We start from the raw sequence: 16622 nt of genomic DNA, 5'->3' as shown, positions 1-16622 counted from the left end.
CTGCAATTCTTGGTAAGAAATGTACGCATTATCCTGCCCATGTAATTGTAACCCCTCTCTACAGTATGTTCACAAATAAAATAAAATAAATTAAAATAAAAAAAAAAGAAATTTGTGGCCTAATGAATTGGGTTTCCTCTGGGTATATGAGATGGATGAAGTCTGGCGCCTTCGGTGGCTCACAACTGTCATCCTAGCGACTTATAAAGCTGAGATATAAAGACCACAGTTCAAAGCCAGCTTGGGTAGGAAAGTTTGTGGGTCTTGATATCCAATGAGCCACCAGAAAACAGGAAAGGGCACTGTGGCTCAAATTGTACAGTGCTCATCTTCAGCTGAAGAGCTGAAGGACAGCGCCCTGACCCAGAGTTCTAACCCCATGACCAATAATAAACAAAGAGGTTGGCTGAGTTTTTCACATTGCAGTGTGTACGGTAGGAAATTCCATGCTGGGTTATGAGACATTCTGGATATGAGAGGCTCAATATTGTGTCTACAGTTAGTCTGAGTATGATAGTGCCATCTTCTCACGGGTTTGATGTGATCCTAATAGAGTGAGTTCAGGGTTTGTTCTCAGGGACTGCTAAGGGCTTGGAATATCCGTGTGTGTGTGTGTGTGTGTGTGTGTGTGTGTGTGTGTGTAATTTTCCCTCGTCTTTTTCTGTCCCCTTCCTGGTTGCTGGTCTGCCTATTTCTGACCTCAGATGGTGCCCCTCCTTCACACAGACCTTGCCTTTAGCCCCCTATCAGGGTCTACAATGAGTCCTAAATTGCCACAGGCCTGTTTTCCAACTTTTCTCTGGGGCACAAGTCTGGCTGTCCCAATATTTGGCCGCCTCCAGGGGATTCTGGGTCAGCGATGCTAGATGGCATAGGGTCTCCTCTGCCTGAGAGGGAGGGCCTCAGTCATGTGATGTCTTATCCTTTTCCTCAGCTGGGCCTCTGACTTCACATCCCTCTCAGCAGGCTGGCAGTGGAGTGGGGAATGGGGGATTGCTGGTGGCTCTGGCCACCTCGAGCTTGACAGCTCACTGAAAGCTGCCCAAACAAGGAGGATATAGTGCTACATGGGAGGTGAGGCCAAGGTGGCTTGGAAGTATAGATCAGTGTCTAGGAAATGTAAATGTACTTTATCACAGGACAGCATATCTTACGGCCCCAGCTGGGCCTCTCAGGTCCTTCTAGACTATTCCAGATCCTCAGAGTACAGAGGCACAGACTTTAAATTCCAAGGCCAGGGAACTGGGGGATGAGAGACTGGTATGGCCAATACCTAATTGTTTTGTGGTATTAGTGTTGACCTGGCTATGCACCCCCTTGTGTACTTTCACTTCTTAACCCAGTGTTGGCCACACACCGGCCACTTGTGGTAGTACTGTGGAAGTGGCAGGAGTAGAAGTGAGGTCTAGGATCACAAAATCAGGATTTATGGCCTTTGGTGGGGCAAAGGATGTCTTTTAAAAAAATCTTAGAGCTGGAACTGAGGGCCTAGGGAATGTCCCTGAACTTCCTTTGGTCAAAGCTAACATTCTACCACTTGAACCAGAGCTCACCTTTCAACTTTTTTTAGTAGTTTAGTGGAGATAAGAGTCTCATGGACTTTCTTGCCTGTTCTGGCTTCAAGCTGCCATCCTAAGATCTCAGCTTCTTGAGTAGCTAGGATTGCTGGTATAAGCCACTGGCATCTGTTAAGGATATTAGTGTGTGTGTGTGTGTGTGTGTGTGTGTGTGTGTGTGTGTATGTGTGTGTTTACCGGGACATGAATTCAGAGCCTAGGTGCTACCCTTTACCATGTTTTCACAAGGTTGGTGCTGTACCACTTGAACTACAGGAGCTCTGCTTCCTAGCTTTTTGGTGATTCATTGGACATAAGAGTGTGCCCAGGCTAGCTTTTAATTTTGACTGATCCTCAGGTCTCAGGCTTGAGTAGCTAGGATGACAGGCATTAGCCACCGGTGCCCAGTTGATAATGGCCTTTCTCCACAGTGGACTGGGATTTCCTGAAAACTTTCCTTATTTGTTCTGTGCCAATACTGGGGCTTGAACTCAGGGTCTGTGTGGAGTACATGGGCAGCAAAGATGGCGCTGGGAGGGGGTTGAATGGGCAGAGCCTAACTTACTGTAGAGCACATGGGCAGCCAAGATGGCTCTGGGAGAGAGTAGAGTGGGCAGAGCCCAATTTACTGTAGAGCACATGAGCAGCCAAGATGGCGCTGGGAGAGAGTAGAGTGGGCAGAGCCCAACTGATCTTCTGATCAGTGCCTAACCAGCCTGTGAAGGCTCATGTGCATGATAGGGTGTGACCTTGACAGTGATTGATTCCTCTTCCTCCCTTGCCATGCCACCCACCCTTTTTGGCTTTAAAAAGGGCTGCTCTCTGTTAATAAAGGAGTTTTCTACCTGCTGGATTTGGCTCACCTCTGTGTCTGATTGTCTCCTGGGCTGAGGGAGGCTGGGGAATGGGCGAGCGCCGAACTTATTTTTCCTTGGACCTCGTCTGTCTTTCGTGGGGCGGACGAAGACCCAACAGGTCTGGGCTCTGATCTCTTAATTTTTCCCTCAAGGCTGGTACTCTACCACTTGAGCCACAGCTCCATTTCTGGATTTTGGTAGTTTATTGGCCAGAAGAATGTCACTAACTTTCCTCGCTGAGCTGGCTTTGACCAACGATCTTTGATCTCAGACTTCTGAATAGCTAGGATTTACAGTGGTTGAGCCACTGGAGGGATTGGGTAGAAGCTTTTCTTAAGCAAAAGTTCTTCCCTGCATTTTCCCTGACTCCTCCATGGTAAGGGGGCCTGAGGGTCAGGAGCTGTGAAAAATAGGCTTCCAGCCACAAAATTGGCTGGGGTCTTTGGTAAAAAGCCAAGCTAATTTTCCCCTGAGCCCCATTCTGGGACCCCACACTCTACCCTACCTGTGACTCAAGTACAAACCTTGACCTAGCCTTCAGTGTTCTACTAGCCTTGTCTGAGGCCACAGAACCTTCCTTCCTCCCACACCACCTGCTCTACACCACCCCTCAGGACCTTTGTGCAAGCTCTGTACCTTCTGCTCGAGGCCCTCTGTTCCACATCTTAGAACTCCTGTGGAATTTTGGCACTGGTCATTTCACCTCCTGGAGCAAGTCTTTCCTTCCCTTCTCTCACTTTTTTTTAATACTGAGTTGCTAGAGATCCAACTTGTGTAGGCTGACTGTCAAATGCTCTATCTTGGTGTGTGATTGTGTGTGTGTGTGTGTGTGTGTGTGTGTGTGTGTGTGTGTGTGTGTGTGCCAGTCCTGGGGTTTGAATTCATGGCATGGATGTTATCCCTGAGTTGTTATGCTCAAGGCTAGCATTCTACTACTTGTACCACAGCTCTGTTTTTTTTTTTTTTTTTTTGGTGTTTAATTGGATAAGAGTCTCATATAGACTTTCCTGCCAGCACAAGCTTACAGTTATTATCTTCAGATCTCAACTTCCTGAGTGCTATTATTACAGGGGTGAGCCACCAGCACCTGCCCTCTACCTCTTACCTATAACCTCGGCCCTCCTCTGAGTCCCAGAAGAGAATGTCTCACCAAGCTCACATTTTTTTTTTTGGCCAGTGTTGTGGCTTGAACTCAGGGTCTAGGCATGTCCCTGAGCTGCTTTTTCTCGAGGCTACATTCTGTCTCTTAAGCCACAGTGACACTTTTGGATTTTTCTGTTTATGTGGTACTGAGGAATCCAACCCAGGGCTTCATGCTTGCTTGGTAAGCACTCTACCACTTAGCCACATTCACAGCCCAAGGCTTACTTCTAACAGGAACTATGAGGGTGAGATTTATTGGCATACTCTTTTCAGCACAGAAATCGCTGGCCATTTCATATCTTTGCCAGGATTTGGGAGCAGAGTGAGACTCGGCAAAGAGGAATGATGAATGAGTGATAGCCACCAGACCCCAGAGATCTAGGCTCAAGTCCTACAGAGGGATATGTAATATGGAGCCAGAACCTTCCACAACTCCTACAGCCTAGGAAGAGGTCCCAATTGGACATCTCAGCAAGAACTTAATGAATCTGTTGCATACACCAGCCAAGGCAAGCCTTCTGGGCTTCAGTTATTAAATGGCAGAGAAGGATGCTTTGTTCAAGCTACTGCCTCAGACTTAGTACTCTCTGAGGGCTTGTCCCAGCTTTCCCAGGTTGGGGGTCTGGTCATGGGCAACCTGCTGAATGCATATCATCCGTACATCATCCATATATAGACAGAGACATGGGGTTAATGCCTTCTTATTTTCTTTGGCAGGTCTCAGGTTGAAATATGAGACTAGGCCCTATCCCTGATCACCTCTTCCTTTCTCAAGGGTAGCACTCTGCCCTTGACCCACAGCCCCAACCCATGGGGATATTTTCCTGTGATTTCTTAGAAATAAGAGTGTTGCAGACTTCCCTGCCCTGTCTGAATTCAAATTGGCATTCTCTCCATCTCAGCCTCCTGAGGAGCAAGGATTACATACAGGAGCCACTGACACCTGGCTTTCTTTTCTTCTTGTTGTTCTTTTTTTTAATTGTGACAATCTGAAATCTTCAATGTCATTCCAATTGTTTGCATTAGAGTAAACTTCTGAGGCCTGGAGTTCGAATCCCAGGACTGCCACACACAAATGGAGGGAGATCCTGACAAACTCATTCCTATTTACATGAATGCTAATAGAATGTTATAAAAGTAATTAAATTTGCAGTTAATTCATGATTCCTTTTTAGAAAGCCACACAAAAATCATTGGATTTATATCTTCCCTTCTAGCACTATGTTATGATTCCCCTAATGGAAGGATATTGATTAATTTTTAATTAATGCTTTTATAAGTATTCAACCATGATACTTCATTAAATGGAGACATAACTTAATAACTAATTATTGGTAACTATATATATAAAATTTAATAATATCCTCACATTCTCTCTCTCTAAATATATATATATATATATATATATATATACATCAATCTACACACACACACACACACACACACACACACATGTATATAGGGCACTACTGTGGCTTGATAACAAGTAACAGGTCGTCAGAACTTCCTGGCAGCTCAGTTTGCCAGAGGTTGGTGTGCTAAGACTTTGACCCCATTTATGGATTGGACATTTTATACCGTGAATTGAAATCCCAGCATTGCCAAAAATTTATTCATGTAGTAAGCAGCCACTTTTCACACATTTTTTCCTGAAAAGAAAGTCCTGGGTCTCAGTATGATGTGTAATTCATATGCAAATTATCCTGTATGATAGGATGTAATAAATGAAATGTTATATGCCTAATAATACTAAATGAATAAGGGTAATAAAAGTCATACTCACTAAACTCATGTGTGTAATTTTTACAGTGCTGGGGCTTCAATTCAGGCCCTGGGAATTGGTCTGAATTTCTTGTCGTCAAGGACAGTGAGCTTCCCCTTCACCCACAGTGCCACAGAGATACCAAGATGCTGAGTTCAAATCCAAAACAAAAGTTAAAATAAATAACTACACTGAATGCAATATGGAGCAATTATATGTATGTAAATATATATCATATACTTAAAATATACACAAATAGGATGTTTTCTACTGGTGGGGATCGATTTCAGGCCTAAGGAACAGACTTGAATTTCTTGACTTAAAAAAAGCAAGCTTCCCCTTCCTACACAGTGCAACAGAGTTACCCAGACCATGAGTTGCAATCCCAGTCCTGGCAGAAAAAAATGGCATCTCTATGCTATATGACAACCAATTCTTAGGTATTTCATTATTTCTCTCTTTAATGAATGTAATTTTTTAAACGCTTCATAAAGTATTGATTAAAATTAATCAGTATCGTAGAATATAATTGTATAAAATTTTATCCTAGAATCATTCAAGAATTGCCCATTCAATCATGACATACATCACATTCTATTGGTATTTATATGGATAAAAATGAGTTAGGATCTCCTGCCATTTGGAGGTGGCGGGACCAGGATTCAAATTGTGGGCTCCAGCATCCACCACCTGAACCCGAAGATAGGGAACTCACCAGTCTGTCCAAGAACATCAGCAAGACCAATGATTAAGCAGGCACCAGTGGCTCTCAGAAGTACTCCATGATACTGACAAAGCTGTGAAAGGAGATTCATATTTAAAGTCACCCTAGTCTGGAATGTACTTGAGACCCCTGTCCAACTTCAGTGCGAACAAAGCCAGAAGTAGAGCCATGTGGTTCCAATGGTAGAGGGGTAGCTTTGAGGAAAAGCAGCTCATGGACTGTGCCTAGATCCTGAGTTCAATGTCCAGGACTGACTGGCAACAAACAGACATACACAACAATCTGTGCAGCCATCCGACTGTCTGTTGGTTGAGAGTTACTAGTGGTTGACACCACTAGTAACATTTGAGTGGTAAGCAAGAATCTCAAGGCGAATTTGGAGTACAATCAGAAATTGATGACCTAGTCAGTGAGTGGGAGATTACAGGATTTCCCAGATCCTGGGAATGTGGCCAGCCCATCTTTCCAATCCCAGCGTTCAGATGTCTGAAACAACAAGACTCTGAGACAGAGCTGAGGGCAACAAACTACTGCCAGAACACCAGCAGAAGAATCCTCCTGTCAGACCTTCAACATTCAAGAAAACAAAGAATACAAAAAAGAGAAGGATCCCAAAGACAAACACTACTGGGAGGGTGATTCAATGCATGGTCTGGCCAAAGGTGATGCCTACTACAGGCCTCCCCTGCCTTTGGACACAGTCACAGCCATCACTGTCCAGAGTGTCAAGGGTCCCGATACCACCAAGAATCTGCAGAGGTGCTACCAACATGTGGTGCCTTCCCTGTACTGCAGCAAAAGAAGAAACCAGGTGCTCTGTGCCAAGATCCAACCACTGAAGCAGAAAAAGACAGACCTGCAGGACTGACAAGAGAAAGAGAAGGAGAAGGTAGCCCAAGTGCACAAAGCACCAAAAACAGAGCTAGACATCCACAAGCTACCCATACAGAGGTTGGTTTCAGCAGAAAGTGATTTACAATCGGCACAACCCCACATGAAGCTCATGGCATATGACAGAGAAATGGAGCACGAAGCTCTAACCAGCTGCCTACAGTCCGCAGAGCAGCACATGGGGAAGCCGGAGATGGAGGCTTCTGTGGTTACTACTTACAGAAGGAGACTGAAATGTTGTTTGAACAGCTGAATGATGTAACACTTCAGCTCAAGGAAAAACCCAGTAGCTTCTATGACCTGGAGCAAGTGAACACAGAGATTTAGGAGAAGCTGGAAGCACTCTGGACATAGAGGAGCAACAAGAAGAACAGAATCTTCAAGTTCCAACAAGTGCTGGACGGGTGTGAGGTACTAAAGAGACTTCAGGACAACCTGAGCTGAATGGTGACCGCAGCAAATCTGGAGACAGACACCTTCTCAAAGAACCTGAGCATTGAGAGGTCCGCACAGAAGGAGGAGGCCTGTTGGCTGACCGAGCAGGTAAACCAACTGACAGAGGAGAAGGAGTGAGGATCGAGGTAGGTGTTGCACCTAGAGAATAACTGGGGGGACAGAGAAGGAAGCTTGCAGAGCCATGGCCCCCCGAGGGTCCATCTCAGGAGGAGCACCAACTGCAGACCCACACCTACCGCATGCAGATGGGGTTGAAATACCTGGAGGAACAACTTCATATCTAGGTCCAGGAAAACCAGAGACTCCATCTCCAGATTGGGGAGCAGCAGGAGCAACTGGGAAGACTAGAGAAGAAAACCAAGGATCGGCAGGAGATCCCCGAGACCCCACGATGTGCATGTGTGTGCAACCCACAGCTGGAGGAACAGCTGGTCTTGCTGCGGGATGCTCTCCACAGGGTGAGCAGTGAGCATCGTTGGACTCAGAGCAGCAGGTGAAGAAACATCTGCTGGAACAGCTGGATGGCTCAGAGGAGAAGATAGAGGAATGGAAAGAGGTGGCTGAGAGAGAGCCAAGCGATTCGGGAAATGCAGGAGCAGCAGGAGCAGTCTCTGGCCTAGATGCAGGAGCTCAGAGCCACCTGTGAGCATCACATCACTTCAAATGAGCAGCTGTGCTCCAAGTAGTAGGTCCTGCAGTAGCACCTGCAGAAGCTCACCCAGCTGTTGGAGCAGCTGAAACATTTGCAGGGTCCGACCAACTGGGGCACTAGGTTGTGCCCTCAAAGTGACAGGACAGTTTCAAGTGCCTGGAAGTGACCAGTCTACAGAGGAAGCACCTGCAGGCCCAGCTGAGGTTCCGGGCTTTCCCTGTGGAAGGGGAAGCTGTGAACCCTGGAGAAGCAAAATCTGAGGAAGCGACTCTCCTCAATGTGCCCATGGCAGAGGATGGAGATGTCCCCCAAACTGAGAGGGATGTGGCTCTGTTAGCACTCTCAGAGGCTTAGATCCACAGGGGGAATCTCCTGCCGGACTGCTTCAGGCACTCCCCCTTTCTGGACAGCTCAGTGCCAGATAGAGCCAGAGCCACAGGTCCTCCGCCACGTGAGCTGCCACCACAACATGTGAGAGAATGGGAAGTGGGACATGTGGGCATTCGAGAAGAAAATCTGCTTCATCCACAACCTGCCTGATGAGGTGGACTTCCAGAGTCCTGCAGATGAGCTCCACCATTGATGCAACCAGCTGTCGGCACATATCCGCACTGCCCAGGAATCCCTCCTGGCATGTAAAGGACAGATGTTCATTCTGGATCAGCTGTGTCAGGAGAAAGCCCCGTGCATGTGCCAGCTGTCCCAGGAGAAGATGAAGAGTAGATAGCTGCAAGAGCTGCTCTCACTCCTACACAGGGCTCCAAATGCTGACACAGGCTGGGCTCCCCACCAGTGCAGCTGCTTCAGAGGCCTCAGGCTCATGGGTGGTCAAGATGAGGTAGGCGCAGAAAGGTTTTGAAGAATTGCAACTTCAGGATAGTGTGGAAACTACAAGAGGAGATGTCAGGGTTCCATGCCCCATACAGGACTAGCCCACAGAGCATATCCTGCGGCAGATCCCCAAATCCAAAACTACCACAGCTGGTGCACTCAGGCTTGCAGTGCTCCATCTCTTTTTCCTGTAGACTGATGGGGATGATGACTCCCTATGTGACATGCTGAGTCCCAAAATCCTCAGCAGCCACCAGATCTAGGTGGCCAGGTGGGCTTCTCTAGGCCTCCATCTGCCTGGTGATGGAAGGGTAAACTGTGGGCCGAGTAGAGCAGAGGCTGCTGGGAGAAGGCCCAAATTCCAGGGACATCTAATGGCCCATTGGTGGCCAGGGAAGAGGCCCATGTTGTGTTTATCACAAAGCATAAATCGTTTCCAAAGGGAAAATAAAGCCTCAACAAAGATTTGTTCTTCCAGTTATCGGGCTTGAACTCAGGGCCTGGCCACTGTCCTTGAGCTCCATTTGATCAAGACTGGTGGTCTACAAGTTGAGCCCCACCTCCCCTTCAAGGGTTTCGTTGTGGAATTGAACCCAGGGCTTCAGGCTTGCTAGGTGACTATCTCTGAGCTACATTCTCATCTAGGATGATCACCCACCCCTAAACCCATATGGCCAATCCTCAGATAAATAGGAATTAGGGGTTAGGATGAATATGAAGCACAAGTCTGGCTCACGTGGAAATACTTCCCTGCCCCCTCATCGACACCCTTACTTAAAGTTTCTCTTTTAGTATTGAGGGATGAGAGAGGGAGAGGGACTTCTGAGAGAAGAGTGCCAAGAACAGTGGTCCCCTGAGTCCCACAGTCTCCCCAACACAAGTGGTCCTACAGATTCCCATCTTACCTGACGCAATGTTTTGTCTACACTGTCCCCTACCCCTGCAAGGCTCAGGATGAAATAAATGTCAGCACTGGCCTCAGCCCACACCCAGGGTAGAAGCTCCTAGTTCCAAACTGACTTCCACCTCTGACTTCCCAGAGTTAGGCTGGACCCACCACTCACCATTGTGTCGGTGTCAATGATCTCATGGATGGAATTCAGGAAGAAGGTCTATGGCAAAGAGCAGAAGCAGCAGTGTGAGCATGGAGGAAGGAGCCAGGGCAATTGGTCTGGGATCTTCCTCCTTGGAGCTTTCCCGTCAAGCCAGAGCCATTTTGACCCAAAGCACGGCCAAGGCCACGGTTTGGACAAGATAGAGGAGCATGGGATTAAAGGAGGTACTGCTCTATCTTGGTGCACTTGAAATTTCCAATATTTGGCCCATGCCAATCCAAAGCCAACATGCAATGCCTCTCCTTGTTGTTGTTTTCCATGAGCGCTGTCCCTGAGCTCTTTTTCTCAAGGCTTGCACTCTACCACTTGAGCACAAGGACACTTCTTGTTTTCTGATGGTTCTTCGAGGATAAGAGTCTCACACTTTCCTACCCGAGCTGGCTTGGAAGCCAGATCTCACCTTCCTGAGTAGCTAACTTGACAGGCTTGAACCACCAGTGACCAGCGTGTGATGCCTCTTTAAAGGATCTTGGCAAGTCTGTAAAAGGAACCCCAAAGGGTCTGGATAGACCATGATCCAATCAAGGAGCTGGGATTGGGGAAGGCTGACGTTATAGCCAGTGTGTTCCCAAAATTATAGATGTCAGGTGGTGTTGGATGCATCCAACTCCCAGGCCAACAACCACCAGACTTAGTGGGGGAAAAGGTAGAGAATACCCAAAGGTTACAGTGTAGAAATCTCTGATTTTGCATGCATATATGTTGTGTGTGTGTGTGTGTTTCTGTGTGTGTGTGTTTATCAAGGCTTGAAGAGCCTAGGGTTAACCTTTAGCTTGTTTGCACATGTTTGGTGTTCTAACATTTGAATTATAGTATTTCTTCTTCCCAGCTTTTTGGTGATTCTTTGGAGATAAGAGTATGCCCAGGCTAGCTTTGAATCTTGATTGATCCTCCAGTGTCAGCCTTGAGCTAGGATTATAAGCATGAGCCACTTGCATGCAGCTGCACGGATGACTTTTCATACTATCTGTTCTAACAGCTGTCTACTTGCCCTGGCCTAGATCTCTGACCTGTACATCAGCTCCCAGCAGCCCCTGACTCTGTGGAGAACATAAAGCTCAAACCTGTCAGGGCATCCTTTTTCTTTGTCCTCAGGGAAGAGTATGTTTCCTCTGAATCCCAGAGGGTTAGGGGAAGGGAAAGAGGGATAGCTGTAGATGGGTGCTTGGCTAGGATATAGGTATTCTGTTTTATCCAAGAAGGAAAGCGAGGCCAGATTCTAATGGCTCATGCTCTCATATTCCTAGCTCCCTCAGCAGGCTGAGATCGGAGGACTAACATTCAGATGCAGCCCAACAAGAAATGTCTGTGAGACTCTCCTCTCCCAAGAACCACCTGCAAGCTGGAAGAAAAGTTGTGGTCAAGTGGTAGAGTGCTATCCTTGAATGAATAAACTGAGGGACAGAGCACAGGCCCTGAAGTCAAGCCCTACTACTAAGTTTCACTCATGCACACATTTGAATGCACCTGTGTGTGCATGCACACACACACACACACACACACATACACAAACACACACACACACACACACACACACTGAGGAAGGTAGTAATGATAAGCTGAGCTAGAACTAGGGGCAGTCCTGAGGCATAATCCAAGTAAACTCTCAAGCTACGTCAGTAGTTTCTCCTTAAGTCCTTCTTGGGCTGAGGAGTCTGGCCTATGGCAGGAAGTTCCATGGAACCTGCCCCTCCATCCCAGCACGGGGCCATAGAACCAAGGGAAGGACACTATGGATGCTCCTTTGTAGTTATCCCATGATAGCAGACCTTCATCTGCCAATGAGCAATGGTGAGTTAAGCAGGGCTCTGAACCCTGGGACTCCTGGGATATAGTGACTGCTACAAGCAGCAGCCAGCCTGCTTTGGATTCCTCAGCCTACAAGTCTCTCATGAGCCCAAAACCTGTCCAAGGTGTGCCTGACAAATTCACATTCTTGTGATTCCCTTGTGAGCCGGTGTTATCTGGTCTACCCTTTCTGACACAGAACCGTGGTCTGAGACATTGATTTAGTGCTCAGATCGACACTGCACTCATGACAGATGCCCTTCTGATGACCCGGCCGATGACCTCCATTCCACAAGGCTTGATCCTTATCTTGTACTGTGTCCCGCTCTGTAGGCAAAGGCTTTCAGGGAGGCTGCTTTCAAGACTTGTAGGACACATAGACATTGGAAGACCATCAGGAGCCCAGTGGAAAGTAGTCTGCCTAGAGCCACAGCATGAGGTCAAAGTAGGCCAGGTATTGGTCATGGGGCTCTAAGTCTGGGCCTGGGCACCATCTCTCAGCTCTTCAGCTTAGCACTTCAGAAACATCACCGCTTCTGGTTTTCTGGTGGATCACTGGAGATCAGAGTCTCCCGGACATTCCTGCCCAGGCTGGATTTGCACAGCAATCCTCACATGTCAGCCTGAGGAGCTAGGAGGGCCAGCATAAGCCACCCTTGTCTGGCTGATGAGTCCTATCACCACAGTGGACTAGGAGCTCCTGAAAGCTTTTCTTTATTTTTTAGGTGCCAATTCTGGGGCCTGAACTCAGGTTCTGACCTGTAGTCTCTTAACGTTTTTTCTCAATGTGGACATTCTACCACTTGAGCCACAGCTCCATTTCTGGCTTTTTTTAGTTCATGGTCAAGAAAGTCTCACTAACTTTCCTCCTCTGAGATGGCTTTGACCCATTATCTCTGCTCTCAGGCTCCTGAGTACCTAGGGTTTACAGGGGGTGAGCCACTGGTGGGATTGAGCTAGAAACTTTTCTTAAGCAAGAGTTCTTCCCTGCATTTGCCCTGACTCCTCCATGCAAAGACTGCCTGAGGGTCAGGAGCTGTGAATAATAGGCTTCCAGCCACAGAAATTGTCTGGGGTCTTTGGTGAAGAGTCAAGCTAATCTTTCTCTGGGCCTCAATCTGGGACCCCTCCCTCTGCCCTACCTGTGACTCAAGTACAAAACTTGACCCAACCTTCAGTGTTCGGCCAGACTTGTCTGAAGCCACAGAACCTTCATTCCATCCATACCACATGCTCTACCCCACAAATCAATACCTTTGCCCATGCTGTACCTTGTGCCTGAGGCTCTCTGTCCTGTTCCACATCTTAGAACTCCTGTGGAATTTTGGCACTGATTATATCACCTCCTAGAGCAAGATTTTCCCCCCTTCTCCCTCTTTTTTTTTTAAAATATTGAGTTTCTGAGGTGGAAATTGTGCAGGCTGACTGTCAAATTCTCTATCTTGGTGTGTATGTGTGTGTGTGTGTGTGTGTGTGCGTGTGTGTGCGTATGCCAGTCTTAGGATTTGAATTCAGGGCCTGGATGCTATCCCTGATCTTTTGTGCTCACAACTAGCACTCTACTACTTCAACCACAGCTGTACTTCTGGCTTTTTGGGAGTTTAATTGGAGAAAAGAGTATCATATAGACTTTCCGGCTTGTATTTGGGATCCTCAAATCTCAGCCTCATGAGTACCTAAGGTTAATGGGGTGAGGCAACAGCACCTGCCCTCTACCTGTTACCCATAACCTCGGCCCTCTTCTACGTCCCAGTAGAAAATGTCTTACCATGCTTACCTTTGTTTTGTTTTTTTTTGTTTTTGTTTTTGGCCAGTCTTGGAGCTTTACCTCACCGTCTGGGCATGTTCCTTAGCTTCTTTTGTTCAAGGTTAGCACTTTTATTGCTTAAGCCACAGTGTCACTTTTGGCTTTTTCTATTTCCGTGTTAGGGAGGAATCAAACTCAGGGCTTCATGTGTGCTAAGTAAGCACTCTACCAGTAAGCCACATTTGAAGCTGAAGGCTTACTTCTAACAGGAGTTATGAGGGTGGGATTTATTGGATTACCCCTTTTGGCACAGAAATTGCTGCTTATTTTCTATCTTCCCAGGATTTGGGACCAGCCTGAGACTCAGCAATGAGGAATGATGAATGAGTGGTGGCCAGCAGGCCCCAGAGACCTAGGCTCACATCCTACAGAGGGATATAGGATATGGAGCCACAACCTTCGACAATTCCTACAGCCTAAGAATTGTGGTTTCCCTTGATAAGTGCCAGGACATAATTCACCTGTTATACACACCAGCCCAGGCAAATGCTTCCTGGCTTCAGTTCTTAAACTGCACTGAAGGATGTTTGTTCAAGCTGCCTGCTCAGACTTAGTACTCTCTGAAGGCTTGTTCCAGTTTGTCAAGGTTGGGGGACTGGGCATGGCAACCTGCTGAATGCCCATCATCCAGGCCATGTCCCTGAGCCCTTTGGCTCAAGGGTAGTGCTATGCAACTTGAGCCACAGGGCCACTCAGGGTTTTTTTTTGTTGTTATTTTCTTTTCATTTCCTGTGATCTCTTAAGAACTATGAATATCGCAGTCTTTCCTACCCAGCTGAATTCAAATTGTCATCTCAGCCCCCTGAGGGGCTAGGATTACAGGCAAGAGCCACTGACACGTGGCTTCCTTTTCTTCTTGTTGTTCTTTTTTATCGTGACAATCTGAATTCACGGTGTCATACCAATGGTTTGCATTCGAAGTAAACTTCCCAGGCCTGGAATTCGAATGCTAGGATGGCCACCCACAAATAATGGGAGATCCTGAGTAACTCATTCCTATTCATGTGAATGCTAATGGAATGTTATAAAAGTAATAATTAAATTTGCACTTAATTCATGACTTTATTTTTGAATGCCACACAAAAATTATTGAATTTATATCTTCCATTCTAGCACGATGGTATGATTACGGATATTGACTGATTTTTTATTAATATTTTATAAGTATTAGATGATGATACTTCATTAAATGGATGCATAATTTAATAACACATTATTTGTAAAAATATATAATTCAATAGTATCCTCACATTCCCTCTGTCAATATACTATATATATATATACATATATATATATACACACATATATATATATGCACACACATATATATAGATAGATAGATAGATAGATATCTGTATAGATAGATAGATAGATAGATAGATAGATAGATAGATAGATAGATAGATAGATAGATAGATAGATAGATAGATAGATGGCACTACTGTGGCTTGATCACAAGTACTCAGATCTTCCGGGCTAAGACTGTGACCCCATTGGTGGACTGGGCATTGTAGGCTGTGAGTTGAAATCACCACATGGCCAATAATGTATTCATGGAGTAAGAAGCCAATTTTCACACATTTTTTTCCTTCTCTGTGAAAGTCCTTGGTCTCAGTATACATGATATGATGTAATAAAATAAATGTTTTATGTGTAATTATACTAAATAAATAAAGGTAATAAAAGTCATATGGAATAAAACCATGTATGTAAATAGATTTCATATATTAGTATTATTTTTTCCAGTACTCGGACTTAATTCAGGCCCTTGGAACTTTTCTGAAGTTCTTGTCTTCAAGGACGGTGATCTTCCCCTTCACCCACAGTGCCACAGAGTTACCCAGACCCTGATTTTAAATGCCAGGCCTGTCAGTAAAGTGGTGCAAATTCCAAGCCAGGGCCTTATCATCATAATCATCATCATCATTATTATTATTGTTATCATCATAATTATTGTTATTTTTTTTTAGTCCAAGCACCAGGCTTGAACTCAAATCTTGGCATTTCTTCCAAAGTTGATCCTGGAATCCTAGGTCCTGAGTTCAGATATCAGGGCTGGCAAAAAAAATAAAAAGGAAAAGGATAAAACTGAGAAGTTCAATCAGATGGTTTTACTTTTTTTTTCTTTGTATAGTACCATCCTGGGTCTAAATAACAATGCTTAGACAATGTACATGACCTTACATTGCTGATGTTTGGCGGGCTATTAGGGAAGCCAAGCCGAAATCAGCAACTTAGGCCTGAAGGTTGAATCCGGGGATTCCCACTAATGAATGTCTGGCAGGAGATTCTAAGAAATGCTTTCCAGGGCTGGGAAGGTGGCTCAGTGGTAGAGCACTTGCCTTGAATGCTAGAGGCCCTGGGTTCGATTCCTCAGCACCACATTAGCAAAAAGAAAAAAGCTGCAAGTGGCGCTGTGGCTCAAGTGGTAGAGCGCTAGCCTTGAGCTGAAGAGCTGAGAGACAGCGATAAGGCCCAGAGTTCAGGACCCACAACCGGACCCCCCAAAAAAAAACAAATTAAAAAAATTAAAATTAAAGAAGAAACGCTTTCCAATAGACATCTGTAAAAATAGAATGTTGTAAAAGTAACAATTACATTAGTAGTTAGTGTACGATTATATTATAAAATTATACACAACAATTATACTACATTGACTAATTTTCAATTAATACATTATTATGCATTCAATCATGATACTTAAGAGGAAGGAATAATTTAATTGTCAATATTTATATTCAATTTCATAATTTACAGACATCTCTCGTTAAATATATCTACATCAATCTATCTATCTGTCTGTCTATCTACCAATCTACACATTTATCTGTTTATACACTTGTCACTACTGAGGCTCAGTGGTAGAGTGCTGGCCTAGTAAGTACGAAGCCCTTGGTTCGATTCCTCACTACCATTTGCATAGAGAAATCCACAAGTTGTGCTGCAGCTCAAACATTCGAGCACTAGCTTTGAGCATAAAGGCTTAGGGACTGTGTCTAGATCCTTACTCAAGACCCAGGACTGGCACCAAACCAAAAAA

Source organism: Dipodomys spectabilis, unplaced genomic scaffold, assembly GCF_019054845.1.
Source record: "Dipodomys spectabilis isolate Male_0828 unplaced genomic scaffold, ASM1905484v1 ptg000421l, whole genome shotgun sequence".
NCBI classification, from domain to species: domain Eukaryota; kingdom Metazoa; phylum Chordata; class Mammalia; order Rodentia; family Heteromyidae; genus Dipodomys; species Dipodomys spectabilis.
This window is presented reverse-complemented; position numbering follows the sequence as displayed.